The 19,793-nt window shown below is 45.6% G+C and overlaps 1 protein-coding gene across 1 annotated transcript in view; it reads left to right on the top strand.

Moving 5' to 3' along the window:
- Positions 1–19,793, top strand: part of LOC144768428 (protein-glutamine gamma-glutamyltransferase E-like) — a 154,559-nt gene that overhangs the window by 69,900 nt on the left and 64,866 nt on the right. The window lies entirely within an intron of this gene.

Below are 19,793 nucleotides of genomic sequence, written 5' to 3'. Positions count from 1 at the left end.
TGACCAATCACAGCCCATGAAACAACATAGCATGATGACAAATTTAACTAGCCTGAGGGAAAGTTGTTTGTCTGTAGGGAAATGACATGTTGATTTGTGATCCCCTGAAGACTAACTGAAGCCCCTTGACCACTTATGACTCCTCTTCTCAGCAAGCCACTTGCCCAACTAAAAATGTGGATACTGATTTGTGCCCATATAATTGTGTGACGCTTACATTACCAAAGCTCTTACCAGCCTCACCCAAAGCTAACCAAAGCCACCAAGTTGTCCCCTCTGAGCCATGGTTTAGTGATATACTTAGGTTACAAATACAGCTGTGCCATAGGCATGAGCGTAAATGGAGGACCAATTACTATCTTAAAGCTAAAGAAACCAATAAACTCTCCATCCAAGCCTAAAAAGATTTGATTCATAAGGAAAAGGCTTTGTACTTTACCCCTAAAATTGAATCAACAAAAACTTCCTCTAAAGAGTTGCTTGCAACGGTCAAAAAAACTATCCAAGGTCCCCGAGAAAAATAATACTATGATCAACTAATCGTTCTGCAAACTATAACCACCTTCTTTCAAGACAAGTTTAAATCTGTCTATAATATTTTATCGGTTTACAGGGAGCCTTTCTTTCTCTTGGCTGAAGATGCCACTGTGGGTAATTTAGACCTAGCAACAGAGTCTGAAGATCTCGGCCAAAGAGCTGCCTTGTTAAATTGCCCTACTGGCTTAAGAAATTGTTTCAAAATAGTCCAAGAAAGACAACAAATGTTCTTTTTTAGGCAGATGACAACCAACTACGACTTGCATGTCTTGGACCATCTTGAAACTATTTCTTAACCCTTGAGCAAAATGTATGGTGAAGAGCTCCTCAGGCATGTAAATGGGGTTATGATTGCCAGAATCCTTTTGGGAATGCCTAGCGGATGTAAAATAGTTAGATTTGGTCATAAACCTTAGTATATGACCACATTTACCTCTATGAATAGAGGTCTGAAATAAATGTGTGGCATACTCTGGGTATCCATTTGGAGTATCAGATATGACAGCAGTGGAGGAGGGGAGTTGGGTTCAATCTCTTAACAGGTGCAAAAAGGTTGTAAGTTTACATTGTGTAGGTGACTTTCACCAGGAAATGTTTCTTTCTTTTTGATTTTTGCCTTCATTCTGCTCAGTAGTTCCTCCCCGAAGTTTAGAAGAGGAAAGAGAAATGCCTAATTTTTGTGAGAGCTTGGGTTCAGATTAGTGATTTATTATAGCTTGTTTCCAAGCTGAATTTTGTGAAGGTTTAAGGGGAGAGTTTTTCTATGGGGTAATGAATTTTCCTTGCATAGAAAAATTGCGTTTGCACATAGGATCCGGATCCCCTGAGTAGAGTTCTCTTTTATGTGATGCGATGTGATGTTATTTTATGTTATGCTATGTTACAGTATGGTTTTTAAGTTTTCTAATGTGTGGAAAATCCATTAAAGGGAGACCTGGCCTATAGAGATCTGAAACAAGGGGGTGATATCTGTCACCAAAGCCTTTTAAGCCTGTGTACATGAACTGGAGAGGGATTATCCTTATGTTAACAGCTAGGGAGATCCAGTAATACGCAGCCAGGAGGGAGAAGCGACGAGCACCAGACCACCTGGGAAAGATATGATGGAGGGCAATCAGCTTGGCAGAGGCAAAGCAAAGAGAGCAGGTGGTATGGCAGGGCCTGAATTTGAATCTGACATATATAGAACCAATATTGGAAAAAGCATGATGGACAATGCAGATCGATTTGAAAATAGTACACTTCTGTCAGTCAGTGGAGATACTTAATGTTAGAGGTGATAGAAACATGTGCTAGGAGGTCTAAGATGAAGCGGCCTGCTGAGTTGTACACAATCTCCAACCATTGGGACAAATATGCTGGGGTTACTAGACAGAGAAAATTTCCATATTCTGGCAGAGAGATGATAAAAGACTGGATCATAGTGTTGCGAGCGGAGCCAAAGAGCATCCTTAGCTAAGAAGATAAAAAGCAGAAACCTGGGAAAGGACATGATCGAACATAAAACCTTGGTTTCTGGCTGAGCTCCTGGAGGGCAATATGTAGCCCAGCTCGGGAGGGCACCATAAAGATGCCCAAATGGACAGCTTTTTACGAAAATCAGAACTGCAGTTTTAGCACAGTATATTTTGAGGCAATTATATTCCATTCATTTACCCACCTCAGGGATACAAGATTTTTTTTTAAATGCCAGAGATGTCTGAGTTAGACAGTGATTTGAGTTCCATCAGCGCTCAACATGATATATGTAGCTAGACGAGTAATGTATATGTTAAATAAGTTGGGTTAAGGGGTGGCATGTTGGGATCTCCACAGATGATGGATAAGTTCACTGAGTGAAATGGAGAGATATGAACTGATGGAGGTTTTACTGATGAAAGAGCATCTGAGAGCTGGTTGACAGATACCCAAAAGGAAGAGATGAGAATTAAGCATATGACAGAGAAAGTATCAAAACCTGCAGAAAGGACCTCCTTGGTTCAAGATCATTCTGAGGTCTTCCGATACAGACCATGGGGCAGTTTTGGTGCTGTGTCATGTTTTTTTTTTTTTTGCAGAGTTTTTTATAGCGCGAACTAGAGCCGAACCGAATCAGGTATGAGAGCGCTTTACATATTTTCCAGTTACGTTACATTTTACGTTTCCAGTTACTTTCATTTTAGGCACGGGGAGATTAAGTGATTTGCCCAGAATCACAGGAGGTTTTGGCGTCGATACCGAGACTCGAACCCAGATCCCCAGGTCCGAGGTCGAGCGCCCTAGCCGTTGGGCCAACTCCTCTCCCCAGTCTGGTTAGAAACCAGATTGGGTTTGATTTCAAATATTAGGAACATTGCAAGTTAACTGGCCTTTCCAAGTGTTTGGAGGGGAATGGCAATAGAAAGACAGGCAGGAATATTGCTCAAGACCTTAGGATCCACAGGGTGGTGTTATAGTAAGGAAATACCAGGAGCATATATCCAAGGGTCCAGGATCCTAGCAGAAGTTCACCTCGACTCCGTGCTGTAAGACTTTCTCCACATGTGTTCTAGAGCTTTAGAGTAGCGTGTGGCATCACATAATTCATCTGAGTATCAGGGAGCAGATGGAGACTAGCAGTACAAGTAAAAATGAGCAGAATGTTGGACTTGACTCTACCAGAGATCCAGGTGTTAGTACTAGCATTTTTGATGTCAGATGTTTCTATTTAAGGCCCTGAACGAAGTTGGGAAACTAAGCGCCTGATTTCGATTTTGTACCACTTGTTTCAATGGCCTTCTTCCCAAGAGGTTGACAATCAACCCAAAGAACGTACATTGTAAGATAAGGTGAAGTGTGTGTTACTTCAGCCCATGTTTCAAAATGATCATATACAATTATCCCTGACAGTCCAAGCATAGCAGGCTTAGCTAGCCAATGCTTCATTAACCCCAATAGATGTATAATCCCCCAGTTCAGAACACATCTTTTCTGATTGAGTTCCTCTAATAAACAATCCTTTGAGATACCAAGGCCAAGATAATTTTGATCATGGGTGACATTATCTTATGGTGATAGGCCAGACATTAACCCCATTGATTCTGCCTTCGGCCGTTGAACGTTCGGAGCACTACCTGGCTGGTGCTGCGAACGTTCAACGGCCGACGCGGCCCCGACCACTCTATAGAACGCCCGCACTGCACCGAAATGACGGCCGCAGTAAACTTGTTAAACCTGTTAAGGACCACTATGACAACATGTAGATTCTTGGCTTATGACAGGAAGGGAGAGGTGGCAAATAAAGGCAAACTCACACTGATTGTGTCTGGATCGTACGTTTAATGACAACCTTGAAATTTTGAACTTCCAGAAGCACTCACAAATACGGTCTTACTACTCTCTCACCTGCACCAACCTAATGAACATTATATGCATATCCATCACCTGCACAACAATGTCAACCTATGTCTATTTCAGTGCTGATGGGTTTGATTCAACTCGCAATGCAAAATATCCAATCTTCCAATTTGCAGGTTAACCGCTACTAAAACATATAATCTGTTTTTGATATATCTTAACACCTTCCAAATCCAGAAAACCCAAGTGGGGGATTATAGCACCAAATAGTGGTTCCCTGAAAAACTAGCAGAGCCAAAACATGTTAAATGCAGTCTGTAACAGCACTGGTGGGTGTCAGAGGGAACACAGGACTCAATTATTTGCAAGTTAAACATGAAAGGATACAACAAAGCCATCAAAAGACTAAAAAAAGATTAATGCAAAACTAAGGGCCTGATTAAGAGTGTGGCGTATGGCATATTTTATCACAAACACAACAGATATCCCATCCACCGCATAACAAGTGATTTAGGATATAATGCAATTCTAATTCAGCAGACAGGACATTTGTTACATTTGCGATGCAGTATCCCATCTGGAAATCTTTAAATGAGTTGCTGAGTGTTAGAAATTAGATATATGGTTGGCTAAGGCTTGCGCCAAAGCCAGGTCGAGACCACCACTCTAGTTAGGGCAAGGGAGTTACACGCCAACGATAACCCCTGCTCACCCCCTTGGTAGCTTGGCACGAGCAGTCAGGCTTATCTGGAGGCAATGTGTAAAGCGTTTGCGCAACACACACACAGCAACAACATACTAAGCACACTACAAAAGGAACTCCACACAAGGTTATAAGAAAAATAGCCTTTGTATTGTCATAAACACATTAGAAACATATTCACACATTTAGACTGTGCCAACTGGCACGGGCAATATTCACAGGGGATTATATACAGGACCGGGCCAATCGGGCCACGGTCAGACCCATCAGAATGCAGGTAAGTAAATGCAAAACACAACCAGTAACTACTGGTGCCATAATGACCTAAGCATTATATCACATTAGACATAAACTCACAGTAGGCCCAATCCTTGTCAGCATAAATATATTACGCAATAGGCTTCACCAGCATAAAGACATTATGCAATAAATCACGGTGCAAAAATCACAGTTGGCACAATATTTCCTAAGCATGAACAGTGCGCCACAGTAACACTGACATGCACCTTGTGCCCTTTTGGCACACACAGGCACCGCACCTGACCCCAGGCCAACTGGCCTTACACTGGGGCTCTAATTCCCTATGTCCTGATAGTCAGGGCCCAGGGGGGGACATCTGAAATGACCCGCTGGCTACCTTGGTAGCAAATACAAAGCGCGCACTGCGCTGGGACCTGGGGTGCTTCTCACCCCTCTTGTTTTGCAAACACAAATGCCCCCACGTTACAGTTACCCGCTAAGGCGGCGTAACTGAAAAATAAACCGGGCACTGGCGCCCCTGGCCTTGATGTCTCCTTCTCTGGAACTCTTGAGACAAGTGTGTGCCAACATTGCAGCTGTCCACTGTTGTGCGGGGCAGCTGTGGAAGTACAGCGTGGACACCCCCGGTATCCTCAGGGCAACTGCAGGGGGGGAACCGACAATGTGCCCCGAAACAGCCCCCAACCACCAGAGAATCACCAAGTCCCACTCACCAGGCTCTCCCTCTTATTCTTGGCAGTGTTCTCGCTCCATCTGGTGTTGCTGCTGGCTCCCAGCTGACTTTGAGGAGCCCCCTTCCCTTCACTGGGGCTCCTCCATGAGACACCGCGGCTTCCTCTATTAGGTGGCGGGGACAGGCACTGACAATATTTTTCTGTGGGCCCACTCCTTCTCACCTTTGCCAATGCAGTGGGGCTCTCCCTTGGGAGACCCTGACAGTCCCCCAATCCAGCTTCCGCCCAAGAGTGCATCGCTCTCCCCTCAACTAGGCGGCTCGTGCCTGGCTTCCGGGTCGCCTCGGGCAGCTCAGCGGCCCTCAGCGTTCTTGGCGTTCTCTCATACTAACGCACAGATGCAGGGTGGGCTCCCACTCTGTTTTTTTTGTGGCTCCAATGTAGGGCTCTCCCTGGCATACGGGAGCCCCGCCCGGACCTCCTCTGTCAGGGGCGATGACCCCAAGGCTACTTTGGCACCTTCCAGTGCGGGGTAGGCTCCCGCCTGGATTCTCCTTTCGGTGCAAGGATTCCGGGTCGCGGCGGTGATCTTTCTTCTTGGTGGCAGTGAGGGGTGGGCTCCCTCCTAATCTAAAGTATAAAGCGGGGTGGGCTCCCGCTAAAGGTGATGATAATGTGGGGTGGGCCCCCACAAATTAAAACCCGCACACGGCAAGAACGCAGGGTGGGCACCCGCCGAAACACCACGAAGCAGAGTAGGCTCCCGCTGTTCGAATAACATTTTAAAATGCTGCAATAGCGCGGGGTGGGCTCACGCTCCCCAGCAGCATGGGGTAATACCCACGCCAGGACTCTCCCAGGATTAATCTTCGCAGCACAGCACTGCAGAGCCTGCACAATCCTGTCCTTGCCAATAATTAAAGCACTCACAATACGCTAAGCCCACAGCTTCCTGGCTCCTCAGAGTCCAAGGAGCACAGTTGGGCCCAGGTAGGACAGCACACAGGGCACCTCCAGCAGGGAGGGTGTCCCTTGTGGCGGTTCCTCCTGGAGCCCAGCAGCAGCAAGGCCCCCAGTAAGCACAAGCACAGACAACGTCATGGGGTCACAGCCCCTACATTTATAGGACATTTTCCTTCCTGTGTCTGTAGAGAACAGGGCTTGGGGGAACCAGTTCCAACTGGTTCTGGAGCACTCAGTTTACCAGGCTCCTCTTCCTTATTGCTAGGTGGGGGCTCTTCATCAGACACACCACAGGGGGGCGGAGACAGCATTCACTAGGGCAGGCACAATCCTATTCAGGGACTTCCCCTCCCACTACTCAGAATGCAGACGTCCCTATTCAGCCTAGCGCTGACTCACCCTGCCCCTCCTGGAGCCACACACACCTCCACCTACTGTCACTCACAAGCCAGACATACAATTCACATGAGGCAGGCAGACACATAGCACACAGAAATGCCAACTTCTAAAAGTGGCATTTCTAAAATACCTATAACAAATCTGCGAACACCGTGGCGCAGCATTTATTCTCACAATTTCATACATACCAGACTTGACCACACTGCGCCTCTCATATCAGGAGTTACCACTGACCCACATTAATCAGGGAATCCCCCATGCATTCGTATGGGCGGGCAGGCCAATCTCACTACATGTAACCCAGGGCTCACACACTTTACACTGGACAACAGTGCTAAAGTGCCTAGAGGCCTAAAACCACCAACACTACACAGGGAAAAGACTAGGAGACAGGCAAAAAGCTTAGGGGTGAACCTGCCAAAAGGGCCAACTTATATGTTGGCGGTAAGTATACTACTCGCATGGTTATGGAGTATGCTTACCACCAGTGCTGATCATGTTAGATCAGGGGTCTCCAACCTTTTCTGTAGTGAGAGCGACTACTGATCACTGAAAATCATCACAAACTACTAAAGGCCAAGCAACTCGCATATTTTTGCGAAAGACCTCCCTCCATGCCCAGCTTCACTGACTTTAAGCCTAAATTCTCGAGATTTACAAAAATATTTTGTGGTCTTGCCGCCCAGGGTTGGCTTTCGGTCCACTGAAAGGCCTAATCAGAGGCACCTTGGACGGATGCCCATGGCATCGCTTGAATCACAGATACATCTTCCCATCCAGATTTGTACCTCTCCAAATCTTTATGTGTTCCAGGGAGGGGGCCAGCCCTGGCACACCTCACGATTCCATCTACCTAACCTTTGCATTGGAGCTGGGATGTCCCAATGACCTCTGACAGCAGATGCATGTAGGTATTGGCCAAAATACTTACACCATTTTACCTTTGGGTGCCACATGGACTCTGTCTTGAAAGCAAACAGACAGGAGTTTGACCTCCCCTGATCACTGTAACCAGGAGACTCACTGAGCTAGCACCAAAACCATGGAGGCACGGCAGAGTTGTCTAGCATTGAAGAATGCCACCAGATCAAGTAGTGCCAGGGTGCCCTCCGTCGTACGAATAGGATAATGTTGATTGTATTACCTTGCCTTAAGCAAAAGGACATGTTGCCATTTGCATGATACCTTTCACCTAGCTATGGCACATTTTGTGAAGCTGTTACAACCTGAGGTCCTCTTGAGGAATACTTCAGCAGAGTTGTCAAACTGCTGCCTGAAGCGCCCTTAATGTAGCACTGAACCTGCACCTTAGCTCACCTCTAGGCACTGAATTGAAGTTGCTCATCCAATCCTTTTCCATTTGCTCAGTTTCTATCACCTGTTGATGGAGGAATACAGCCTGTTTTTAGTCAACTGAAGTGTTTCGTCGCATAAACCCATCAGCGCTACAGCTGTCTCTAAAGTGGTACAAAAGGGGGTGGTGATGGACGGAGCATCTGAACCAATCAAACACTCACACCCAGTCAACAGATCTGGGTTTAATCCATCACCTTTCTTAAGCCCACTCAGCCACCCCAGTTCAGACATGGCCATATGCAAATCAGTCTGACCCTGTGCCTCATGGCAACAGTCCAGACCGAACTGCCAAGCCATGCCTTCCCTGGCTCGGAAACAAGCTTCCGAGTACCGGTTTCTGGCATTTCAGCCGTCTTCAGCCCGGCTTGTTTGAATCCAGTGGCAAAGTGAGCAAGGGACTCACTTTGGAGCATACCCTGCCAACTTATGGCGAACAAAGTGGTACAAAAGAACGGTGATGGATTAAACCCAGATCTGTTGACTGGGTGTGAGTGTTTGATTGATTCAGATGCTCCGTCCATCACCACCCCCTTTTGTACCACAGCTGTCTCTAGGCACCAGAATTCACAAGTTGCCAGGAATCCATGAATAATTGTCTTCTCAAATATGAAAATATAAATTTCTGTTGCTCGATTGCTGTCAATACCTGGTGTGCATTTTAACAGTCCACATGAATAGTGTAATACTTGCTGGGCAAGTTGACTCTTGGCAGGGGAAAATACCTTTCGAGGCCAGGCAGACTGCTTGTGTTCTTTTCCCCCATGCTGCCCCACCAGCCACCACTGCTCACAGCTAACAAAGCAACCGCAACTATTTCAGGCTAGGGCTTACCTATTTGTCTGCTGATCCGCACGCAGATCAGGGACTGACTGGAAAAGGCAGGTGGTGAGGGTACTGGTAGGGTAGCCGTTCAATACTGCCTGCACCACGCCACTCACACGCTACCTAGCTATCAGGCCCCTTTCTGCACTGGCACATGTAGTGCAGGTTGAAAGAGTGGTGCCAGGCTGCAAAAGGCAGGTGACAAGGAGATCACTCAGATGATGGACGTCGTCCTATTCAGCCTGCCCCAACTACGCTAAGTTAGGCCTATTAGATCCAGTGCTTTAAATGGCCCAGTACTGCCCGTCACTCTGTACAAACACTTTTTTATTTTGAGAGGGAGAATACCGGCACTTCTCAAGAGTGAGGTAATACTTTTAATTGGAGAGTACCATCACTTCTCAGAAACAAGCAGGTACTCTAGTACAGATTACCTGCACTGCTATTTTCCCATTTCAAGCACTGATTAGATTAACTGGTTTGGGTGAGGGCAGGCAACCCCTATTAAAAAAAGGCAAAAAATGCTAAATGACAATATTGGGCTACGAAATCATCACACTGGCGCGAGCTACCGGTGGCTCGCGATCGACCGGTTGGAGATCCCTGTGTTAGATTTATCAGTGGCCCATTACAGTCTCCCACTCCAAAAATTTAGCATAGGAGTAGTGAGTGGGTCAGGCCCTTGATTGTCTTGCCTCCTTTTTGGAAGGGAGAGGTCAGGACACTTGGAATCCTCCTTCCTCCTAAAAGTCGGTTCAGCTGACTATGGGGGTCACCCAGGGCTCCGCCCTGAGCTCAACACTCTTTCATGTGTACCTCACTTCACTTGACCGGATAGTAGAAGCCCTAAGGGCAAAAATTACATCTTGCGCTGACGATCCCTCAGCTGTTGTTCTAGTGTGGCAAGGGAGAAGGGATTTCCAGTGATTCTATTAAAACATGCTTGACTGTGCTATTCCACTGGATGGCCATACACCAAATAAAGTTTAATGCAGACAAAAGAAAATCCTGTTCTTCAGTAATACTCTCCCTAATCTCTGGAAGAACTTTTGGGAAGACGCCCCATACCCAGGCAACAGGAGGCACAGTCAAGAACTTAGGGGTCAAATTTGATAACTGTCTGTCGTTCAAACCACAAATTAAATCAGTGGCTGGCACAGGCTTTGGAAAAATGCACTCTCTAAAAAAAGGTCCTTCAGTACCTCTCATTTCCAGCACGAAAAATTGTGATCCAGGCACTTCTAAACTCAAGATTCGACTACGGTAATGCCCTATATCATCGACTTCCTGAATGCTTACTTGTCAGACTTCAGGTGATCCTGAACACTCCAGACTGTCTTCTTTTATACCTACCTTTAAGAATGCATATGTCCTTGCACCTAGGTGCCCTCCACTGGCTCCCAATAGGAAAATGAATCATGTTTAAGGCATTAACGTTGGTTCAGGGGGACAAGTGCTGGATATCTTAGAACAAGGTTTCACTTCTGAGCCCACTCAAGAAATCTGCCCTTGGCAATAAACCTTTTTGGCTAGATCCCCAGAATTCACTGCTGTAGAGTTGGGTGCCAGTGGCACAGAATAAGCTTCCCTAGAGATTAGCGCAGTGGACACTATATCAGTGTTACAAAAAGGATGAAAACTTGGCTTTTCATGAAGGCAAACTATTTCTTACCATATTCCACTCTGTGAACTTGAGCTAAGCACCGGGACACTTCCTGAAGTATCTGTTCACAGTACAAGTTGCCTTTCTTCTTCTTTTCCTACTAACATAATGGTCTGCTCACCAAAGTTAGATACAGGGGCACCCTAGTTTGGTAATGTGGAAGGCTATTCCATTTCTGCTTTGGGATAACTTCTCAGCCCTAATAGGGTCACAGAAGAAATGGCTATATGTCCTCCCACCCAATTCAAATGGGCAGACATATAGCTTTTTTTAACTGACAGTCCCCACCAGCACACCCTTGCAGTAAGGGGCAGTAAAAAATTGAAAAATTCCCTCTGCACCATGGGAGATGGCTCCCATTGCAAGGGTGGCAATTTTCAATATTTTTAAATAACAAAATCCAATTTGAAAATTTTAAAAACACTTTTGAAACTGTGCTGTACAGTTCCTTCATATTTTACAGAGCCGTATGGCAAAGTTCCAATAAATTGGTAGGAGCTGCCTTCACAGCGGTTCCTGTCAATGGTTGAAATGTCCATCAGGCAAATTAACATTTCAAAATGTGGCAGGTGATTACTCCATCACCGTGATGGAGTATGCAGTAAAAACTACCCATCATAATTTCAATCAGCCTGTAAGGGAATTGCCAAAAATAACAAGATATTGAGGGAACACCGAGCAGTGCGTCATTAAGGGGGTGCGGGGGGTGCGGACCGCACCGGGTGTCACCCCATCTGGGGGGGTGACACCAATCTGGTTAGTTACGCTGGGGTTAAGTGCGTGCAAGCCACAAGCGCACGCCACCCAAAAAAATAAAATACTGCTACTGTACTACTGCAGTCAGTGCTGTGTGTGTGTTTACTCACTGCAGCAGCACCTCGCCGCGCACGCACGCACCAGATGCTTGTGCTGATGCTGGTCTCTGGTGCGATGCGGATGCGCCGCGCGGCCAGTTCCTGCACCCTTCAACGAGGGTCACATTCCAATGAATATTAGTGAGATATGGGAGTCTCGGGGGTCCCCTCTCCCCATTCTGCAGAGGGGGGCCCATCATTTTACCTTCTACCACTACCACTGCATGCATAAGGGAAGATGCCAGTGAAGGTTTTTCTCGCAAGAGGAATGAAAAAATACTTTGAAATAAAAAAAAATGTCTGCTTCTGCAAAGCCTGAGAAAAGTAACTCGCTATTTTGTTGGAGGTGTCTGTCAACGTTACGTCTGTGGAAAACATGACGGTGCTAGTATAAGGCTTTTGAGAAACTGTGTAGTATTTCATTCATCAACTTAGCAGACTTTCTTTTTGTTTTGCCTCTCATGGGAACGGGAGCCTGTGTGAAATCTTTACTGCGGTATAAATTTTGTGTCCCAATGTTTACTCTCTCTATATTTGGACTCAATTGTTCCATGGTGGCAGTATGCCTGAGTGCACAGATGGCGCATGCGTTTATTGGCAGATTTAATGTGCCATTCTTGTACAAATCTTTCCAGATTGATGTCTTCGTGATTTTCATTAGGGATCCTATGTGCCATTAAAACATTTGTAAATCAATTTGGTTTGATCAAAAATGAGTATCAGCCTGCTGCGTGCTTAAAATTGACCCTGCATGGGGTGGTGGTGACCTGTTGGCATGCTACCTAGCCAAAAAGCATTATAACTGTTTTTTTCTTGGACAAAATGCAACACCCTGACTTAAAGAGAGTGGTATGGTCCTTACATTTCCAGCTTCTTTGTGCCTTTGGTTATCTACCACTTTGGATATGTCTCAAGACTGACGTGTGTGGCAGTGGGACCGTTTCATGCCACCTCATGGCGAAGCAAACTTACTACTGTTCCAGGACACACACACGTCTGTGTTCTCTCAATGAAAAAAATAGTTAGGAACCTTAATTATGGTTCTTGCCCAATAGAGCAAAATCAGTGAAATATGCCATAACTCAAGTCGTTCACCAGGTTTTGCGCTTGTTAGTAACCTTTTCTTTATTGTCTTATTTTAAATGCTTGTTTTGCTTGGGGTGGTGTGAATTATGGGATGCATTGCATACCAAAACTGCAAGGTTTAGTGGTTTTGCGTCTTTGAGAACGAAGTTTAAGTCAGTTTATAACTGTGCTTTTTTCAGTGAATACCCTACTTTTTTAATGACATACTGAATTGCGCAGAGCCAGGACTAGGCCCTGCATACAACCCTATGCATGCAGGTAAACCTAGTTGTGCATTGATGCTGGGCCCTGCCCCAGCATGGCTCATGAGTTCAGTGAACCCTCCTTGAGTATCGCAAACCCACAGCAAGTTTCTGTGACCCATACCTCACCATGTGAAGTTCTGTGGTCCTAACCTATGATGGCAAACCCCCAATGGTGAGGTATGGGTTGAAGTTCACCATGGGTTTGCGGTACTCTGGCGTAAAGCTTGCCTGGTTGATGGATCATTTTCAGGATTCGCATTAGATTGAAACCAGAAATAGTGTCTGCAGTAAATGGTACTAAGTCAAAGACTGAGGACACCAGACGCCATTTTAGATGTCAAGATTCCATGAATCCTGAAAGGATCCTCTGAAATGGCAACTCATTTTATTAATTTATTTTTTATTTAAACCAGCCGATTTCCTTTGAGAGTCTCCCAATTAAGGTCTATAGGCCAGGTTGTACTCGCCCTACCCACTTAAGTGGCCTTGAAAACTTGAAATTGTTTCTCAGGACACCGGGGTTGTGCCCTCTATCCTGAAATATCAGCTGCAACAGAAATTTATCTTGCAGCCATTAACTCATTGCACTCTTATCCACTGTTCCAGCCAGGTTGCAATGACTTTACACTGCTATCCTGATAGTGAGTTGGCCTCTTCAGATGGATTTGACTTTACTACACAAATTTAACACTTGCCTACTGACTTTGGTTAAATGGTTTATTTTAAAACAAATACATATGGAAAAACTGGCCTGGCATTAAACCATAAATGCAGATGTGCAAAGTGTAATAGGCTTTTTCCCAGTACTGTTAGACATCCTGGCACACGAGAGGCAAACCCTCTCCTGAGTTATGGCCTCTGCACAAACTCCTGAACTAAAGACCTCTAGGGCCAGATGTAGGTAGGCATTTACCGGTCGGTAACACCTGTGCCATATGACAGGCAGACCTGCCCTTAGGGCAGGTATGCCTGCCACATGGCACCCAAACCTGTTTTGGGGGTGCTAGAGGGTGTCAAAGTGACACCCCCTGCACCCTTGTGAAAATCGGTATTTACCGATTCGGTAAATACCGAATCGGTAATGCCCATTCATTCCTATGGGCTTCAAAGCCCATAGGGATGAATGGGCATTACCGGTCGGTATTTCCCGGACCGGTAAATACCGACTTTTACAGATTCGGTAAATCCACATCTGGAGTTACCTACATCTCCCTCCTTATATTTTACCGATTCATAAATACCGAATCGGTAAAATTCGGTATTTATGAGTCGGTAAAATATATTTACCTACATCTGGCCCCTAGACATTGCTGCTACATCCTCGACCCTCATTACCAAAGCTTCCAGACATATGAAGATGTTATTCGACTTCAATTTAAGGCAGACCTTTCTTTTGTTTACACTAAAAGTTGTACTGTTTTAGAATTAGCATATTCACATGTGTGCAAGCAGCAGTGGCGCCGGCGTACCCAGCAATTTGTGGGTCCCAGGGCCGTCAATCTTTAGCGCTACCAATGACGGCCCTGGGACAGCCCCCGCGCGCTGTGCGCACCTGTTCTGACGCGTTGCGACGGTCACGCGCCAGGGAGGAGACGAAATTGACGGCAGCGTAGGGGAGTGCTTGCTACTAGAATAAAGAATTAATACCGACATCACAACACCACCATACCACCATACCACCATCTTCTTTGATATCGCGCGCGCCGTCGTGGTCTCCCCCCTTCAAATTTGGGACTGACTTCTTGGGTCCGGACTCGGAGGCACTCGGTGAGAGGGAAATAATATCATTTATTTATAAATTAATATGAATCATGAACTAAGTTAGAAATGTGGCAGTGCAGTGGTACACAAATGAATCAGATTCAGTACAAACAATGCTTTTTTCTTGGGTGCACATTCGCACAAACAAAAACACGGCCCTCTTCGGGCGGGTCTAGCGCACCAGGCTAAAGCTTTCTTCATTGGGCAGTCACGATAGGCCTGGGGACTGCGGTAATGGCATTTTGTTTGCTTTTTGATGCTTGCACAAGTGCCACCATTGCCTACGTAACGTTTGTTCTTGTGCTTGGGTGTCTACCATATATTGCAGTATTATACCTCTAATTGTACTTTGTTTTCTCTTGTAACCTAAACCTGCGCACATGTTACTTTTTCCTCCTGTAATGCACCGTTTGCAACCTCATGTATTTTGTTTGCTCACAATTGTCACTTTTGCTTAATGTTTGCTTTTGTAATTTGTTCACTTGTAATTTTCTTTCTCATGTTTCATTACTGTTCCTATTGTGAAGCGCTCTGATGCCTTTTGGTAACGTCTGCGCTATATAAAAAGACAAATATATAGAAGACCCTGTCCGGCCGCGCCCTTCCAGCCTCCTAGGTTTGTCCTGACCCGGGCGGTGCATTGTGCTTGCAGTTGCACACGGCCGGCCTGCATGATTCATTGCTCAAGGCAGGGAGCAGGCCTTTCCTTGAACTCATCACTTCACTTGCAGGTGGTTCACTTCACAGTTCACTTCATACGTATACTATGAAGTGAACTGCTTTGGCTGAAATATGACTGCTTTGCCGGCCGGTCTTCATCCTGCTGCCTTATTGTCCATCCTGGTAGCTTTTATGTCCCTGTGATTTTGGCTGTGGATTTGTGTTTCTGCTGACTTGTGATTTGTTATTCTGGTCATTCCCTCGGTTGGGGCCCTGCTTCTCTGGGTACACACTGGCTGTGCCATTTCTCTTTTGGGTTTCTGGTCTGTTGTAGGTAAAATTGGCGTTATGGGGTTACCAGTTAGAAAATAGAGCATTCATGCTGCGCCTTTCAAGTGCCCACAAAGGGAAGAGAGGAACCAGATTTTAAAGTGAAAGAGACAGTCAATCATGAGATGAAAATATGGTTCTGTGATTTAATTACATGCCGCAGCAGAGAGAAACTGTATGAACATATATATATATATATATATATATATATATATATATATTACCTACTGGCGGTCGCCAGTAGGTATATATAGTTAGGATTTTTTCTCTATGGGATTTTTGAAAATTCTATGTCTAATAACTTTGGCGTTTGTGGACGGAATTGGCTGAAATTTTCAGGAAAATGGCACATTTTGTTTCTGAGCAGCCCTTAAAAATTTGGGGGGGGGTTCGTCAAGGGGGGGCCGAGAAAAAAGGGGGTCCCAAAACGTGTTTTTAACATTGAGTTTTCCATAGGGCGGTTGGCCTCACTTTTAGCCCGAACGGCTGAATGGATTTGCACGAAACTTTGCAAAATTGTAGGGACTGGTAGCCCGATGTGCCTTTGCTAGGTCTCAATATATGTGCTCCAGTGGATTTTGAGAAATTAACGTTCAAAAAAAGATATATATCTGTAACAGCGGACCGGGCAGCGCTCCGGTTCGCGGACTTTTCGCGGTACGGAGCTTTGTGAAGCGAAGCTGATTGGTTCTCCGGCATCTGTGAACATTCCAAACAGTCCGTAGCGGCCGCCATCTTGTCTCTCGGTAGGATCGAGAGACAAGAGGAGGCCAAAGCGAAGGGGCAAATGACCATAAGGGGGCATAGTAGATCCTCGCTGACCCCCTAGGTTTGATGTGGAGGTTTTAAAAGGGTCCCGCGGGGCAAAAAAAAAAAATAATAATAATAATCGAACGGCTGAATGGATTTGCACGAAACTTGGTAAAATATTAGGGACTGGTAGCCCGATGTGCCTTTGCTAGGTCTCAATATATGTGCTCCAGTGGATTTTGAGAAATTAACGTTCAAAAAAAGATATATATCTGTAACAGCGCTCCGCTTCGCGTAACGGAGGTTTGCGAAGCTGATTGGTTCTCCGGCGTCTGTAAACATTGCAAACAGTCCGTAGCGGCCGCCATCTTGTCTCTCGGTAGGATCGAGAGACAAGAGGAGGCCAAAGCGAAGGGGCAAATGACCATAAGGGGGCATAGTAGATCCTCCTTGACCTCTTAGGTTTGATGTGGAGGTTTTAAAAGGGCCCCGCGGGGCAAAAAAAAAAATTATAATAATAATCGAACGGCTGAATGGATTTGCACGAAACTTGGCAAAATTGTAGGGACTGGTAGCTCGATGTGCCTTTGCTAGGTCTCAATATATGTGCTTCAGTGGATTTTGAGAAATTAACGTTCAAAAACAAGATATATATCTGTAACAGCGCTCCGCTTCGCGGAGATAAAATTATATCTGTATTACCTAGCTGTTGCTAACACCAGTTAGCGACGGCTAGTAGGAGATAGCGACCATCTTGGGCCCCACTTTGCATGTGAGTGATATTTATCACTAATGACATGCAAAGTGGGCATGCCAAGATGTTAGCAACTGGAAACAGTCGCTAACATCGCTATCTCCTATTATCAACTTTTGGAAATATTCGCGATAAGCGCGAATATCTCCAAAAGCTAGCACCTGCCCTGAGCAGTTCTTAGCCATGTTATCCAATGGGAGGTGGATAACATGGCTAAGAGCATTAGCTCGGTAATGCATGAATATCGCTGAGTTTTCAGCGATATTAATGCATTGCGGTCGTTTTTTATCGTATTCGCGATAAACCTTGATAATAGCAAGGTTTATCTGTGATAATTTCTGACGATGCTTAGCGGTAAAAAAATCGTTGCTAAGCATCGTTAGTTAGGATTTTTTCTCTATGGGATTTTTGAAAATTCTATGTCTAATAACTTTGGCGTTTGTGGACGGAATTGGCTGAAATTTTCAGGAAAATGGCACATTTTGTTTCTGAGCAGCCCTTGAAAATTTGGGGGGGGTTCGTCAAGGGGGGGCCGAGAAAAAAGGGGGGTCCCAAAACGTGTTTTTAACATTGAGTTTTCCATAGGGCGGTTGGCCTCACTTTTAGCCCGAACGGCTGAATGGATTTGCACGAAACTTTGCAAAATTGTAGGGACTGGTAGCCCGATGTGCCTTTGCTAGGTCTCAATATATGTGCTCCAGTGGATTTTGAGAAATTAACGTTCAAAAAAAGATATATATCTGTAACAGCGGACCGGGCAGCGCTCCGGTTCGCGGACTTTTCGCGGTACGGAGCTTTGTGAAGCGAAGCTGATTGGTTCTCCGGCGTCTGTGAACATTCCAAACAGTCCGTAGCGGCCGCCATCTTGTCTCTCGGTAGGATCGAGAGACAAGAGGAGGCCAAAGCGAAGGGGCAAATGACCATAAGGGGGCATGGTAGATCCTCGCTGACCCCCTAGGTTTGATGTGGAGGTTTTAAAAGGGCCCCGCGGGGCAAAAAAAAATAATAATAATAATAATCGAACGGCTGAATGGATTTGCACGAAACTTGGTAAAATATTAGGGACTGGTAGCCCGATGTGCCTTTGCTAGGTCTCAATATATGTGCTCCAGTGGATTTTGAGAAATTAACGTTCAAAAAAAGATATATATCTGTAACAGCGCTCCGCTTCGCGTAACGGAGGTTTGCGAAGCTGATTGGTTCTCCGGCGTCTGTAAACATTGCAAACAGTCCGTAGCGGCCGCCATCTTGTCTCTCGGTAGGATCGAGAGACAAGAGGAGGCCAAAGCGAAGGGGCAAATGACCATAAGGGGGCATAGTAGATCCTCCTTGACCTCTTAGGTTTGATGTGGAGGTTTTAAAAGGGCCGCGCGGGGCAAAAAAATAATAATAATAATAATCAAACGGCTGAATGGATTTGCACGAAACTTGGCAAAATTGTAGGGACTGGTAGCTCGATGTGCCTTTGCTAGGTCTCAATATATGTGCTTCAGTGGATTTTGAGAAATTAACGTTCAAAAACAAGATATATATCTGTAACAGCGCTCCGCTTCGCGGAGATAAAATTATATCTGTATTACCTAGCTGTTGCTAACACCAGTTAGCGACGGCTAGTAGGAGATAGCGACCATCTTGGGCCCCACTTTGCATGTGAGTGATATTTATCACTAATGACATGCAAAGTGGGCATGCCAAGATGTTAGCGACTGGAAACAGTCGCTAACATCGCTATCTCCTATTATCAACTTTTGGAAATATTCGCGATAAGCGCGAATATCTCCAAAAGCTAGCACCTGCCCTGAGCAGTTCTTAGCCATGTTATCCAATGGGAGGTGGATAACATGGCTAAGAGCATTAGCTCGGTAATGCATGAATATCGCTGAGTTTTCAGCGATATTAATGCATTGCGGTCGTTTTTTATCGTATTTGCGATAAACCTTGATAATAGCAAGGTTTATCTGCGATAATTTCTGACGATGCTTAGCGGTAAAAAAATCGTTGCTAAGCATCGTTAGGGATAAATATCGCTTAACTTTGGTAATATGCCCTAACGTCTGTTAACGTTCGATTCGAAGGAAATCAGGAAGTGTTGAAAAACATTGTCTGCGCCATCTTGTCTTTTTTCAAATGCCACACTTTTGTCGTGCACGGCAGTCATTTTAGATGCCTTGACTAGACCCACTCTGTGCACGCTGTCGATCCTTAGCATGGCTCCCCACCCTCGCAAGCATCTCCCCCAGGCAGTGGTCACCCCCGCTCTCTGTCTTATGCATGGGTAATAAACCTCCCCCCATCTGCACTGCTCTTCCCTGAGAATCACACCCTGTGCCCGCCCGACACCTCCCTTTCGCCCTATTCACTACTGCACCCTCTGACACTCCTTTTCCTCTGTGTCCGATTGTCCAGGCCGGTCCTTGGGTATCAGCTAGCCCTGCAGATGTAGTTATGGCCCCAGCTGTAAAGAATCACCCCTCTTCAAAGGAGTTATAGTAGATCAAGGCCCACACTCGATGAGATCCGTCACAGCAGACGTGTTCCTATTATCTGAAAACCATCCTGTATTGTGATTGGGGAGGGGACTGAGCCTGAAGCGGAAGATTCCAGGGATGACTCTTTGTACATCAAAGTTTTTACAATTATGTGTCACATTAAAAATATAT

The sequence above is a fragment of the Lissotriton helveticus genome, chromosome 7, assembly GCF_964261635.1.
Source record: "Lissotriton helveticus chromosome 7, aLisHel1.1, whole genome shotgun sequence".
Taxonomy (NCBI): Eukaryota; Metazoa; Chordata; class Amphibia; order Caudata; family Salamandridae; genus Lissotriton; species Lissotriton helveticus.
The sequence above is the reverse complement of the archived record's forward strand: the minus strand, read 5'-3'. Positions and strand labels throughout refer to the sequence as shown.